The sequence below is a fragment of the Chaetura pelagica genome, unplaced genomic scaffold, assembly GCF_000747805.2.
Source record: "Chaetura pelagica isolate M959 unplaced genomic scaffold, ChaPel_1.0 scaffold87, whole genome shotgun sequence".
In the NCBI taxonomy this organism is placed as follows: domain Eukaryota; kingdom Metazoa; phylum Chordata; class Aves; order Apodiformes; family Apodidae; genus Chaetura; species Chaetura pelagica.
In genome coordinates, this window is record NW_009954189.1 from 780,850 (window position 1) to 793,794 (window position 12,945).

Here is a 12,945-nt window from a genome sequence, read left to right on the forward strand (position 1 = left end):
ATTCCTGCTCTCAGTCAAAGTGGTGACTCTCTGGAAGCCCAAAGGGTCTCACTGTGCCAGGTTCTAAGTAAAGGGAAAGAACCTTTGAGACTGCAAATGGCTGTGCCTTACACCCCAGTTCATCCCACCTCACTGGAGACACATATTTGAGGCATCTACATGAGAGCTATGGTCATGTTAGGGTTATCAAATAGTCAGTGGACAGAGCTCAGCAGCTCCAGAGGGCAATTCAGCCTTGCAGAGGGAAGACTTGTCCTCTGGTCACAGTGGTCTCTCCCCATTGACTACAGAAGAGCAGAAGATGCCTACAGTCCTAAACCTAGATCTTAGGGGAGACAGTCAGACCCTGAGCATCTAAATGTTGCAGCACCAGACTTTTTGAATTAAAGCAGAGGAGCTGAGCAGCACTGTAGAAAGGATGGATGCTGCAAACTTCTGCCAAGATACCCAGATCTAGTCAACGTTCAGTGCGCTTAGTGTTTCAAAGACTTGGCCTCAAAGCCACAGGGGAGCTCACAATTCTGAAAAATTCATATTTCAGGCTGATGTAATACACTCAGACTAATTCCCAGCTATTACTGCAAACACAGGATACATTTACACTCACTTTTAAATTTCTCACTCTTATTAAAAAAATAAAAATCGATGGGTTTACTGAAATATTGAAACCACATCAGTGGGTTGAAGCTCACAGTTACTGTTGTTTACACTGGCCAGAAAATCACTTCTGATGCCTTGAATGAATCCAAAAAGCTGGAAAGGATTGTATACACTGGGATTGATCAGAAAATACATTGTAATAGAGCAAGTCTCAGTAAGAGGGATGGAGACCTCAATAGGACACAAAACCAGACTGTTACTTCTGTGGAACTAATGCACAACTGTTCCTATAATTTGGTTTTGTTTTCCCTTTACAGTCAAATACTGAAATTAAAGTGTACAACTCTGCTATCAGAAAGTTTGTTATAAAAGAGCTAAACCAAAAAATCCGGAATGATTTTCCCAAGAATGGGGTGTGATTTGGGTTTCAGTTCTCTTTTCAAAGACGTCGTTCACCCCAAGCTGACACGTTGGGCAGTGATGAAACCCAGCCCTCCATTGCTGGTGGTATTTTAAGAATCACTTTGATAGTACTGGTTGGTTGAGGTTTTCTGTTAAAGAAAATAGATAGATTCCAGTAACAATTTTCAGACTGGGGAACTTTAAATGAAAACCAGTCACTTAGAAAACGTATCTTGTGGCCACATACTCCTAGTCTGTGTACTCCCTAATTTCAAAGGTCCTAGATCTGTAGGTTCCAGTCCCAAATTATACTGCTTTTCTCCTGGCCTTGCTTTTTTAGGAGACTGGGAGGGGAAAGCAATGCACCCCCTCATTATGCTGCTTCATGGACACCTGCAGGTCTTTAGACTTGTTTGGTCCTGTCTTCCAGACATTGCTGGGCATTGAGGTTCTTCAAACATTGTCTTGGAGGTCATGGACTCATCATATTCCGGACAGGCAAACTCAGGAGTCAAAGACACATTTACCCAAGTTCTTCCAGGTAACCTGGACTAACTCCAGATCTATTGTGTATACTAAGGTCTGTCTCCTTACATCTTTTAACATTTATTTGGTTTGATTTAATTTTATTTTAAATCCACAGAGCACGAAGGGGAACCGTCTCCCCCCGTGGCATTCTTTGAGCACCACTCCTATCAGCCACAGATCTCTGTGACTGTGTTTGACCTGCATTCTTTATGCATCCCATGAATTTTGATGTATTTAAAGTAACTTGGCTTAACATGAGCTGGAACAGGCAACTGAACCAGAATGTTTCAATCATCCTGCGGTTTGGAGCTGCCTGGTTTCATGTTCTAACTGAGGGTGCAATATGGAATCCATTGAAAAGCCCAGAAGAATGTTGGAGCTAAACAGATGAGAATGTCATTACTTTTGTCTGAATGGCCAGTGCTTGAAGGGGGGCTCTAAGAAAAATGGGCACAAAGCTTTTAGCAGGGCCTGGAGCAATAGGACCAAGGGTGACGGTTTTAAACTGAAAGAGGGGAGGTTCAGACTAGGTATAAGGAAGAAATTGCTTCCTTGAGGGTGGTGAAGCAGAGGCACTGGTTGCCCAGATAGCAGGTAGAAGCCCCATGTCTGGAACCATTAAAGGTCAACTTGGATGGAGCTCTGAGCAACCTGATGGAGTTGATGTGCCTGCTCACTGCAGGGGGGTTGGACTAGATTACTTTTAAAAGTCCCTTCCTGCCCAAACCATTCTATGATTGCATGACTCTAAGAAAAACAACAACAACAACAAACAAACCAAAACAAAAGGCAACAAACCATCACAAAAATCTAACCTGGTTGAGCTTGAATCAAGGGGACACCACTCCTAGAATAGTCTGGCACTCAGTTCAGCCAGGGTGGTGGATCTGCTGGAGGAGCGTAGACTGAGTAGAAAATGGTGCCACCTTGGCAGATGGCACCAAGAGGTCCTGTGCTCCAGCTGCCCTTCAGCAGATGTGAAGAGAGGTGAAGAAAGGAGCCTGGTGCAAAAAGGGCCAACAGACAGGAGTGTGTGCAATGAGGCATGTTACATGTCATGGCTCAGTAATGCAAGGACTTGAGCTCCTTCACACTGTGTCCTCCCATCCCTGTTTTCTCCCCCTGGGTGCATCTCTTGCTGCCTCCACACAGAGCAACCAGCCCCAGCAGGGAGCTGCCTGCACACTACAGCTCAGCTGCAAATCCACCTGCCTTCTCCTTTGCTCCTTTAGCCATTCTGTTTGGCCCAACTGAAGTCACAAAATGCCTTGTCTGTACTTTGGCAGTTGGTTTGCTGTGCCAGACTGTGGGCCTGCCCTGCCCCCCAAGTCTCCTTACCTGCCCCCCAGCTGGCGTGTGTCTTGGGCCACCGTGTGGCAAGAGGGTTAAAATCATTGTATCTGTCCTGCTTGTAAAATTGATGGCCTTCTTCTCCATCTGCAGCTCCCAAGCACTCTACCTTGCCCAGTTGTGGGGGAAGCCAGGTGAGGGAAATGACCCAGCTGCAAAAGAATCACAGAATCATTCTGGTTGGAAAAGACCTTTAAGATCATCAAGTCCAACCATAACCCAACTCTGCCAACTATTAACCTAACTCTACCAAGTCCAATGCTTAAACCATGTTCCCAAGCACCACATCTACATGTATCTTAAACACCTCCAGGGATGGAGACTCAAGTACTTCCCTGGGCAGCCTGTTCCAATGTTTAATTACCCTTTCAGTGAAGAACTTCTTTCCAATATCCAATCTGAACCTCCCCTGGTGCAACTAGAGCCCACTTACTTTTCTCCTATTGCTTGTTACTTGGGAGAACCTTAGCCAGGAAAAAAAAAAAAGAACAAATTTAAAAGAAATAGCTCCCATCAAGAACCTGATCCAGTTCATCCTGCAGCCACCTGAGTGTTAGTGCTGGCACGGGGAAGGTGCTAGAATTAAGAGAGGAGCGAAGGGGAACCGTCTTCCCCCGTGGCATTCTTTGAGCACCACTCCTATCAGCCACAGATCTCTGTGACTGTGTTTGACCTGCATTCTTTATGCATCCCATGAATTTTGATGTATTTAAAGTAACTTGGCTTAACATGAGCTGGAACAGGCAACTGAACCAGAATGTTTCAATCATCCTGCGGTTTGGAGCTGCCTGGTTTCATGTTCTAACTGAGGGTGCAATATGGAATCCATTGAAAAGCCCAGAAGAATGTTGGAGCTAAACAGATGAGAATGTCATTACTTTTGTCTGAATGGCCAGTGCTTGAAGGGGGGCTCTAAGAAAAATGGGCACAAAGCTTTTAGCAGGGCCTGGAGCAATAGGACCAAGGGTGACGGTTTTAAACTGAAAGAGGGGAGGTTCAGACTAGGTATAAGGAAGAAATTGCTTCCTTGAGGGTGGTGAAGCAGAGGCACTGGTTGCCCAGATAGCAGGTAGAAGCCCCATGTCTGGAACCATTAAAGGTCAACTTGGATGGAGCTCTGAGCAACCTGATGGAGTTGATGTGCCTGCTCACTGCAGGGGGGTTGGACTAGATTACTTTTAAAAGTCCCTTCCTGCCCAAACCATTCTATGATTGCATGACTCTAAGAAAAACAACAACAACAACAAACAAACCAAAACAAAAGGCAACAAACCATCACAAAAATCTAACCTGGTTGAGCTTGAATCAAGGGGACACCACTCCTAGAATAGTCTGGCACTCAGTTCAGCCAGGGTGGTGGATCTGCTGGAGGAGCGTAGACTGAGTAGAAAATGGTGCCACCTTGGCAGATGGCACCAAGAGGTCCTGTGCTCCAGCTGCCCTTCAGCAGATGTGAAGAGAGGTGAAGAAAGGAGCCTGGTGCAAAAAGGGCCAACAGACAGGAGTGTGTGCAATGAGGCATGTTACATGTCATGGCTCAGTAATGCAAGGACTTGAGCTCCTTCACACTGTGTCCTCCCATCCCTGTTTTCTCCCCCTGGGTGCATCTCTTGCTGCCTCCACACAGAGCAACCAGCCCCAGCAGGGAGCTGCCTGCACACTACAGCTCAGCTGCAAATCCACCTGCCTTCTCCTTTGCTCCTTTAGCCATTCTGTTTGGCCCAACTGAAGTCACAAAATGCCTTGTCTGTACTTTGGCAGTTGGTTTGCTGTGCCAGACTGTGGGCCTGCCCTGCCCCCCAAGTCTCCTTACCTGCCCCCCAGCTGGCGTGTGTCTTGGGCCACCGTGTGGCAAGAGGGTTAAAATCATTGTATCTGTCCTGCTTGTAAAATTGGTGGCCTTCTTCTCCATCTGCAGCTCCCAAGCACTCTACCTTGCCCAGTTGTGGGGGAAGCCAGGTGAGGGAAATGACCCAGCTGCAAAAGAATCACAGAATCATTCTGGTTGGAAAAGACCTTTAAGATCATCAAGTCCAACCATAACCCAACTCTGCCAACTATTAACCTAACTCTACCAAGTCCAATGCTTAAACCATGTTCCCAAGCACCACATCTACATGTATCTTAAACACCTCCAGGGATGGAGACTCAAGTACTTCCCTGGGCAGCCTGTTCCAATGTTTAATTACCCTTTCAGTGAAGAACTTCTTTCCAATATCCAATCTGAACCTCCCCTGGTGCAACTAGAGCCCACTTACTTTTCTCCTATTGCTTGTTACTTGGGAGAACCTTAGCCAGGAAAAAAAAAAAGAACAAATTTAAAAGAAATAGCTCCCATCAAGAACCTGATCCAGTTCATCCTGCAGCCACCTGAGTGTTAGTGCTGGCACGGGGAAGGTGCTAGAATTAAGAGAGGAGGTGGGAAAGAAGCATCCCCACAGCCTTAGACCATTTAAAACACTGGAAAGCCAGAGGTTTTGTGTCACACCTAATTTGGCAGAGGAGGGAATGGCCTGTTCCCTCCTCCCCGAGGCCCCAGCCACATGTTCCCTCTCTCCCCCTTGTGCTGGACCTGCTACTGGCACAGCCGAGAGGTGAGTGCGATCGATGAACTGCTCTGATGTCAACTTCCTCAGTTTTCTGTCCCATCCACCTTGTGCTCTGATTTACCATGTGGCTGCACAACTGCTGGAGTATCAGAATGAAAACTATCAAAACCACGGAGCTGGGGAAGGAGAAGAGGGATGGTTGTTGCCCACAGAGGCAATTTACACCAGATGCAGTGTAACATCAACCCACAGCCCACGCTGCAGCCACAGGGAGGGAAATGTGTATCAGCTGGCTCAAGCAGTGGTGGAGCAGGGTAGCTTGACAGCACAGAGCCCACCATGGGTGGGACTGTCAGACCGTGGTGGTGGTTCCTGTTGCTACCAGATGCCCAAGCAATACATTAAGTCACTTCTCTACCAACTGCAACGGGCCACGCGACATGAAAAAGGAACCTGTGGGCCCTGGAGAGTAGGTCAGTGCCAACCTCATGGAGCTCAACAAGGCCAAGTGCAAGGTCCTGCACCTGGGTTGGCACAACCCCAGGCACAAATGCAGGCTGGAGGAAGAATGGCTGGAGAGCAGTGCTGAGGAGAAGGACTTGGGGGTGGTAGGTGATGAGAAGCTCAGTGTGAGCCACCAGTGTGGGCTGGAGCCCAGAGAGCCAGTTGTGTCCTGGGCTGCATCACAAGAAGTGTGGCCAGCAGGGCTAGGGAGGTGATTCTGCCCCTCTGCTCTGCTCTGGTGAGACCCCACCTGGAGTGCTGTGTACAGTTCTGGGGCCCTCAGCACAAGAAAGATACAGACCTGTTGGAGAGGGTCCAGAGAAGGGCCACCAAGATGATCAAAGGCCTGGAGCAGCTCTGCTATGAAGACAGGCTGAGAGAGTTGGGGTGTTCAGCTTGGAGAAGAGAAGGCTCCAGGGAGACCTTAGAGCACCTTCTGGCACTTGAAAGGGGCTACAGGAAAGCTGGGGAGAGGTTTTTCATCAGAGAAGATAGTGATAGGACAAGGGGTGATGGTTTTAAATGAAGAGAAGGGAGATTTAAGTTAGATATTAGGTAGAAACTCTTTGCTATAAGGGTGGTGAAGAACTGGAATGGGTTGCCCAGGGAGGTTGTTGATGCCCCATCCCTGGAGACTTTTTAGGCCAGGTTGGATGAGGTTTTGTGCAACCTGATCTAATGGTTCCCTGCTCATGCTCACCAGTTGGAACTGGGTGATCTTTAAGGTCCCTTTCAGCCTTAATGATTCTATGATTCTATTCTATGATTCTAATGTTGTGAGCTGGATGCATCCTTTTTGGAGATGTGAGTATTTGGTGCTCATCTTCCATAGTGCTTGCTGATAGCACAGCCTCTTGCTTACCTTTGGGATTACCTGGACCAGAAAATGGCTCCTGAAGCCCTTGGGGAAGATAATAGATTATCAGCAACCACCACTTCACCCAAATCTGACCTGCTGATTTCCAGTTTGACCTTGAGAAAGATGGTGAACAGGAACAGCTGAGTGAGTTATGCTGGCAGCATGAGCTGCTGGAAAATACCTGTTTCTGGAGATCCCTTGGGTCTGGGAGGCTGTTAGCTGGGGAAATGTGCAATGTGCTCAACTGGCATGAGCACAGAAATTGCAATGCTTCTGGGAAGCATGGGCTTCACCATCCCTGAGGTGTCCAGAAGTCCACATCTTGGGAGCATCTCCAGTAGTGAAGGAAGAAAAGGTACAAACCAAGGTAGTCCCAGAACAGTAATCAAAGTGACATTTAATGGCAGAAACACTCTTTGACCCTTTCACCATTTTGCTTTCTGGGATCTCCCTGAAGACCTAAACCCATGGGCAGCAAGACATGAGAGAACCAGAATTCCTTGCTAGAGCTGGAGCAAAACAAGGAGTTTGAAAGCTATGCTGAGCTGAATTTTTGTGAGGCAGCAGGTTGCATGGCCAAGCAGGAGACTCTCCATGTCAGCTCCAAATTCTGTGTGTAACCATATAGTTTATGGCTGGGATTCCCTATCTCAGCACACCTGTGTTATACTCCCAGATTTTCCTCATCATGGGTAGCTACAGACAAATAATTTGGCTTCACCAGAAATTGGACTGGGCTCTACACTTCCTTATGCTTCAGTTTCCTCATCTGCAAGCTGGGGATAATATTACTTCATTATGGGGCTGGGATCATGTAGCATTATTACATCTGTACATTGCTCACTGATCCATCTGTTCTCAGCACATTTCAAGCAGTCATATGGGCATTTGTTGTGTTGGACTCAGCCCCTCATCTCCCATCCATCTCAGCTAGTGCTGTAGAAATCATCACTTGAAGTCCCTTTATGGTCAATGGGGAGGAACAGGAACCTCTAAGCCATGATTCATCTGACCCTGTTTCTATGGTTGCTACTGGATGAGGTGAAGTCCACAACTCATGGTGGGAAGCCAACCCTTGGTGTCACTGTGGGGTGGAGTTAGAGCAGGTCATGACCCTTAATGAATGGGGTAAAGCTGGAACAAGAAAAGGCACACACTTCCTTGGGCTTTTTTTTGGCTGCACATGGGGCTGGTTTTCATTTTTTCCTAATAAATCCTCCCCTTTAAGAAAACAGATGATTTTACACATCCTGACAATGCTATTTATCAGGACAGTCTTAGTTAGAGAAAAATTAGCTCAGATTTTCTGGCTGATTGCCCACCTTGATTGAAATGAATGTAGAACTGAGTAGGCCAAAAGTGGTACTTTTGATTAAAATAGCTGAAAGAAATGAGTATTTTTTTCTTTCCTTTTATTTTTTTTTATTCTTCTTCATGGAAAATTCTAAATTATCTTTCTATCCAAGAAAAAAAAAATAAATCTTCTGTTACATTGTTAGAATTTGATTGTTGGCTCTTGTGTTACTTATTTCCAGAATAAAGGAGTAAGGACAGTGTGTTGAGGGGGAAAAGCTTTTTTTTTTTCTTATTTCTGTCATTTAAAAGATGAAAAAAAAAACCAAAAGAATCAACAAATAAAACTTCATTAAAAATAGCTCTTCACAAAAGCTTTAATACTTCAGCTTCAGGAAATATTTCCTGTTGGAGAAAAGGTCTATATAAATGTTTGGCTCTTCTAACTGTAATTGTAATCCAAAAAAGTCCAATACTTTATCATCTCAAATAGTTTTGCCCAAATAAAATGATTGATTATACCACCTCAAACCTCCACTTGATTTATGGGTGGAGGCCTGACTGAACAATGGATGCAGTGTCCCATTTCTGACTGAAATTAATCCATAATGTCTATTCTCCAAAAAGTAACGACCTGAACATGACTAAGGAGTAAGTCCAGCAGATCAAGGGAAGTTCTCCTCCCCTTCTACTCTGCCCTGGTGAGACCACACCTGGAGTGTTGTGTCCAGTTCTGGGCTCCCCAGTTCAAGAGGACAGGGATTTACTTGAGAGAGTCCAACAGAGGCTACAAGAATGATGAAAGGACTGGAACGTCTGTCTGATGAGGAAAAGCTGAGAGACCTGGGGCTGTTTAGTCTGGAGAAAACTGAGAGGAGATCTTTTTAATGTTTACAAGTCTGAAGGGTGGGTGTCAGGAAGGAGGGGCCAGTCTCTTTTCAGTCATGTCCTGAGACAGGACAAGGGGCAATGGATGCAAACTAGAGCACGGGAAGTTCCACCTCAACATGGGGAAAAGCTTCTTTCCTGTGAGGAAAGATGGAGCCCTGGGACAGGCTGCCCAGGGAGGTTGTGGAGTTTCCTCCTCTGGAGACTTTCAAGTCCTGTCTGGATGCCTTTCTGAGCCACCTGCCCTAGATTCTGTGGTGATCCTGCTCTGGTAGGGGGGTTGGACTCGATGATCTCCAGAGGTCCCTTCCAAGCCCTGACAGTCTGTGATTCTGTGTTTCTGTAATTCTGTGACTCTGTATCATTCTGTGATTCTGTTTCCTCCTCACTTAGTTATTTTTTTTGACCTTTCTCCTCTTCTTTATGTGAAGTTACATCTCAAGCTCCAAGGTATTTTTATGAGACTTATGCCATGATAGTTATTTCTGACTAAACAGACACTCAGGTAATTATTTCTGACTTTGAAGACCAATCTCATCTTCTGTCTAATTGAGGCATAACTGACAAAAATCTTCTGTTTTGACAGATGTGTTAACTAGACACTTGGGTAAATGCACTATCAAATAAACAATAAATAGTTATCTTGCATGTTCTTGACTCCTTGATCGATGTAGAGAAAAACAGTAAAGGAAAGATAGTTGGGTTGGAGGCACATTGTACTTGGAGAAAAACCATCATGCAAACTGAGAGCTAAACTGTCCTATTGATTTAACCAGTATCTTGATCTTGGTTCTGATCTGCCTCTTATATGGACATCTATCTATCTATCTATCTATCTATCTATCTATCTATCTATCTATCTATCTACCTACCTACCTACCTACCTACCTACCTACCTACCTACCTACCTGGTCTGGCCACATCCATACACAAATTTCACCAGCCTTATTTTTTAATATATTTTTTTTTCAAGGTTATTTGGCCCAAGATATTTATTTGTAAGTTTAATTTATTTTTTCTATGATTTACATGTGTTTAAAAAAAGGTGAAAAAACCCCACAGTGGTCAAAGCCAAAGAGAGGGGGGGAAAAAAATCACTCTGTTCTCAACGGGTATTTATTAGCTCAGGTTCTCTCTGCCATTTGTTTTTATGGCAAGGTGAAAAATGATGCATTTCAGAAGCTTTGAGCCTTTTCTCCTGCCTCCCCCTTATCCTACTGCCCCCTTTCCTCCAACTCCTTTCCCTAATGGCTCTCCAAAATAATAGCCCGTGGGCATTGACTGTAATAAAGTACAAAGACCTTGTTCCAAATGAGTCCAACTGCAAGAGAGAAGCCAAAACCAACTCCAAATGAGATTTTTCTCACTCTGTGAATTTGCTGTGCTTGGAACTGGCAAATAATAAGTTGAACAGTATGTGGAAAAAACCTGTGGCCCTAAGGATGTAGGACAATGGCTGGCATGGGGTGGGACCACAGGACTTCAACTCTCTAGGTTACAACACACCGCAGCTCCCAGCTCCAGGCTGTTTCCTATGCTTTTGGGCTGCATTTTGCAATATTGACTCACCTTGAGAAGTCCTTAACCAGCTCCCAGGGGTGGAAAGGCTTTGGAGAGGAGGTGTAGAGGCTAAGTGGAAGGAGGAGACACACATGTCCTGAATTCAGGACTCTCTAGTCTCCCTTTACAAGCCATAGTCAAAGACAGGTTGTTAGGGCAGGACAGCTCACCTGTGTCAGGACCTGAACTGGAGTGTTCCCTGAGGAAAATCCCTGTAAATCAGTATACCCTCGGGTTTAACTCCAGTGCCTTGGGAGACACTCCAACCCCAAGGACACCAGCCAGTGTCCTGGCTGCACTGCCAGCAGTGGGAGTGCAGGGCTAAGGGCAATGAGCACAAAGACTGAAGAGTCTCACTGCTTCCTCCATGCCCTCACCATTTTGGTTTTTTCCAACTACATGGCTTCTTATTTCCTGCTCTGAAGTGAAGTCTTGTCATGCTTGGCCATGATGGAAAGCCCTTCAATTCCTTCCTAACCTGTGTGTGGGTTTGTTTTGGAATCAGAGTTGTTCTGGTTGGAAAATACCTCTAAGATCATCAGGAACAAGCACACAACACTGCCAAGTCCAGTGCTAAACCGTGTCCCTCAGCACCACATCTGCTCATCTTTTAAACACCTCCAGGGATGGTGATTCAACCACCTCCCTGGGCAGCCTGTGCCAGGGCCTGACAACCCTTTCCATGAAGAAGCTTCTTCTAATACCTAATCCAAACCTTTCCTGGCACAACCTGACACTGTTTCCTTTTGTCCTGTTGCTTGGGATTAGGGAGAAAAGACTGACACCCCCTGGCTCCAACTTCTTTTCAGGGAGTTGTATGTAGAAAGCCAGCAGGTCTCCCCTCAGCCTCCTTTGCTCCAGGCTGAACACCCCCAGTACCTCTACATTAATAAGTTACAGTCAAGAACAGTAATGAAAGGCATTTTATCAGCAAGATGACAGCACATTTTTTACAACAGAGATGTCTGCAGCACCAAGTACAGCCAGAACAGGATCCATCACGTTGCAGCAATAAGCACCTTCAGCTGTGAGTGACTTACAAAGGGGAAAGATTCAGAATAGCCACAGCTCCTTGTTTAGTCTTGCCCCATATTTAGCACTGACCTACACGAAGGAATTTAGGCACTGAGAAATTGCTGTCATTGCCCAGTGAGAATCACATCAGATCTCCTGCAAAACATGTCACATGGTGTTCAGAACAACCCAACGTCAGTTAGCAGGGCTGGTCAAGGTTTATCCAAAGAAAAACACTCCCACTATGGAGTAGGTTTTCTTCAAGATGGCAAAGTCCATTGGAAAAGGGCAATTTTCATGTTTCTTATGGAAGTATTTTCTATTGGGGAAAACTGAAAGGGGTATATATTTGAACTAGATGATCTTCAAGGTCCCTTCCAACCCAAACTATTCTGTGATTCTACATTTTTGAGCTGTTCTTGACATCAAAATGTCAGCATTTTCAGCTAAAGCCTTCATTAGGGGAAAGGTTTCTTTGATTGGACATTGTGGAGCAAATTTTGCTTTCAACAAAGGAGAAGCATTCATTTTTCCTCTTACCAAAAATTCAATTTTATTTATTCATACTTTTTTTTCCAGTAATTTGCCACTCAGGAGCTGAAGCTTTTCTCAGAATGTTTTCCCACAATTTTCAGTAGATACTTTGCATTTTCTTTCTCAGATTAGGCAAAAAAAAAAATAAAAAATTAAAAAATCATCAACATATTGCAATTTCCAAACATCTCCCACCACTTGGCACCCAGTGTGATGTTTTTTGAGGATCTAATCCAGAGATATTCTGCCCAGGCACTTCCTAGAGATTATGGGTGCTTCAATCAGGGCTCTGCATCCCAGTCTGGGCCCAGATGTCCACACAGGCATCACAACTCACTGAGGCACAAAGGACCTGCTCATGTGAATCTAGCCAGAGTGGTTTGACAACCAGACAGGCAAGGAACAGACCAACTGAGCACTCTTAAATCTGCTTTACTGCAAAGTTACTTGACATAGTTGAATCCATCAGGCAGGGTAGTTTGCAAAAATAACCTTCACTGGAAAGGTAGAATTCACATCTAGATGAAACATCTTTTAAACTTGGTGCTGCTGGATTTGCAGGAGATTCTCTGACTATCCCTTAAATCCATATGTAGCTCTGGATTGAAATCCCTTGGTTGCTGAAGAATTAGTTTCTTGGGAACACCTCATTATGTTCTAGAAATCAGAGAAGTTTTCACATTAGGAACCGCCTTTTTTTACTCAACAAAAGTAAATCTTCCCACTGAAAACTGAACGTGGTTAAATATGCTGTTTGCAGACAATGAAAATGCCCAACCCAACAAAAAGGATACATTTCAAAAAATCTCCTGAGCCAAAACCATCCCAGTCCTGTAACTCCATCACTTTGAAACCCTGAACCCC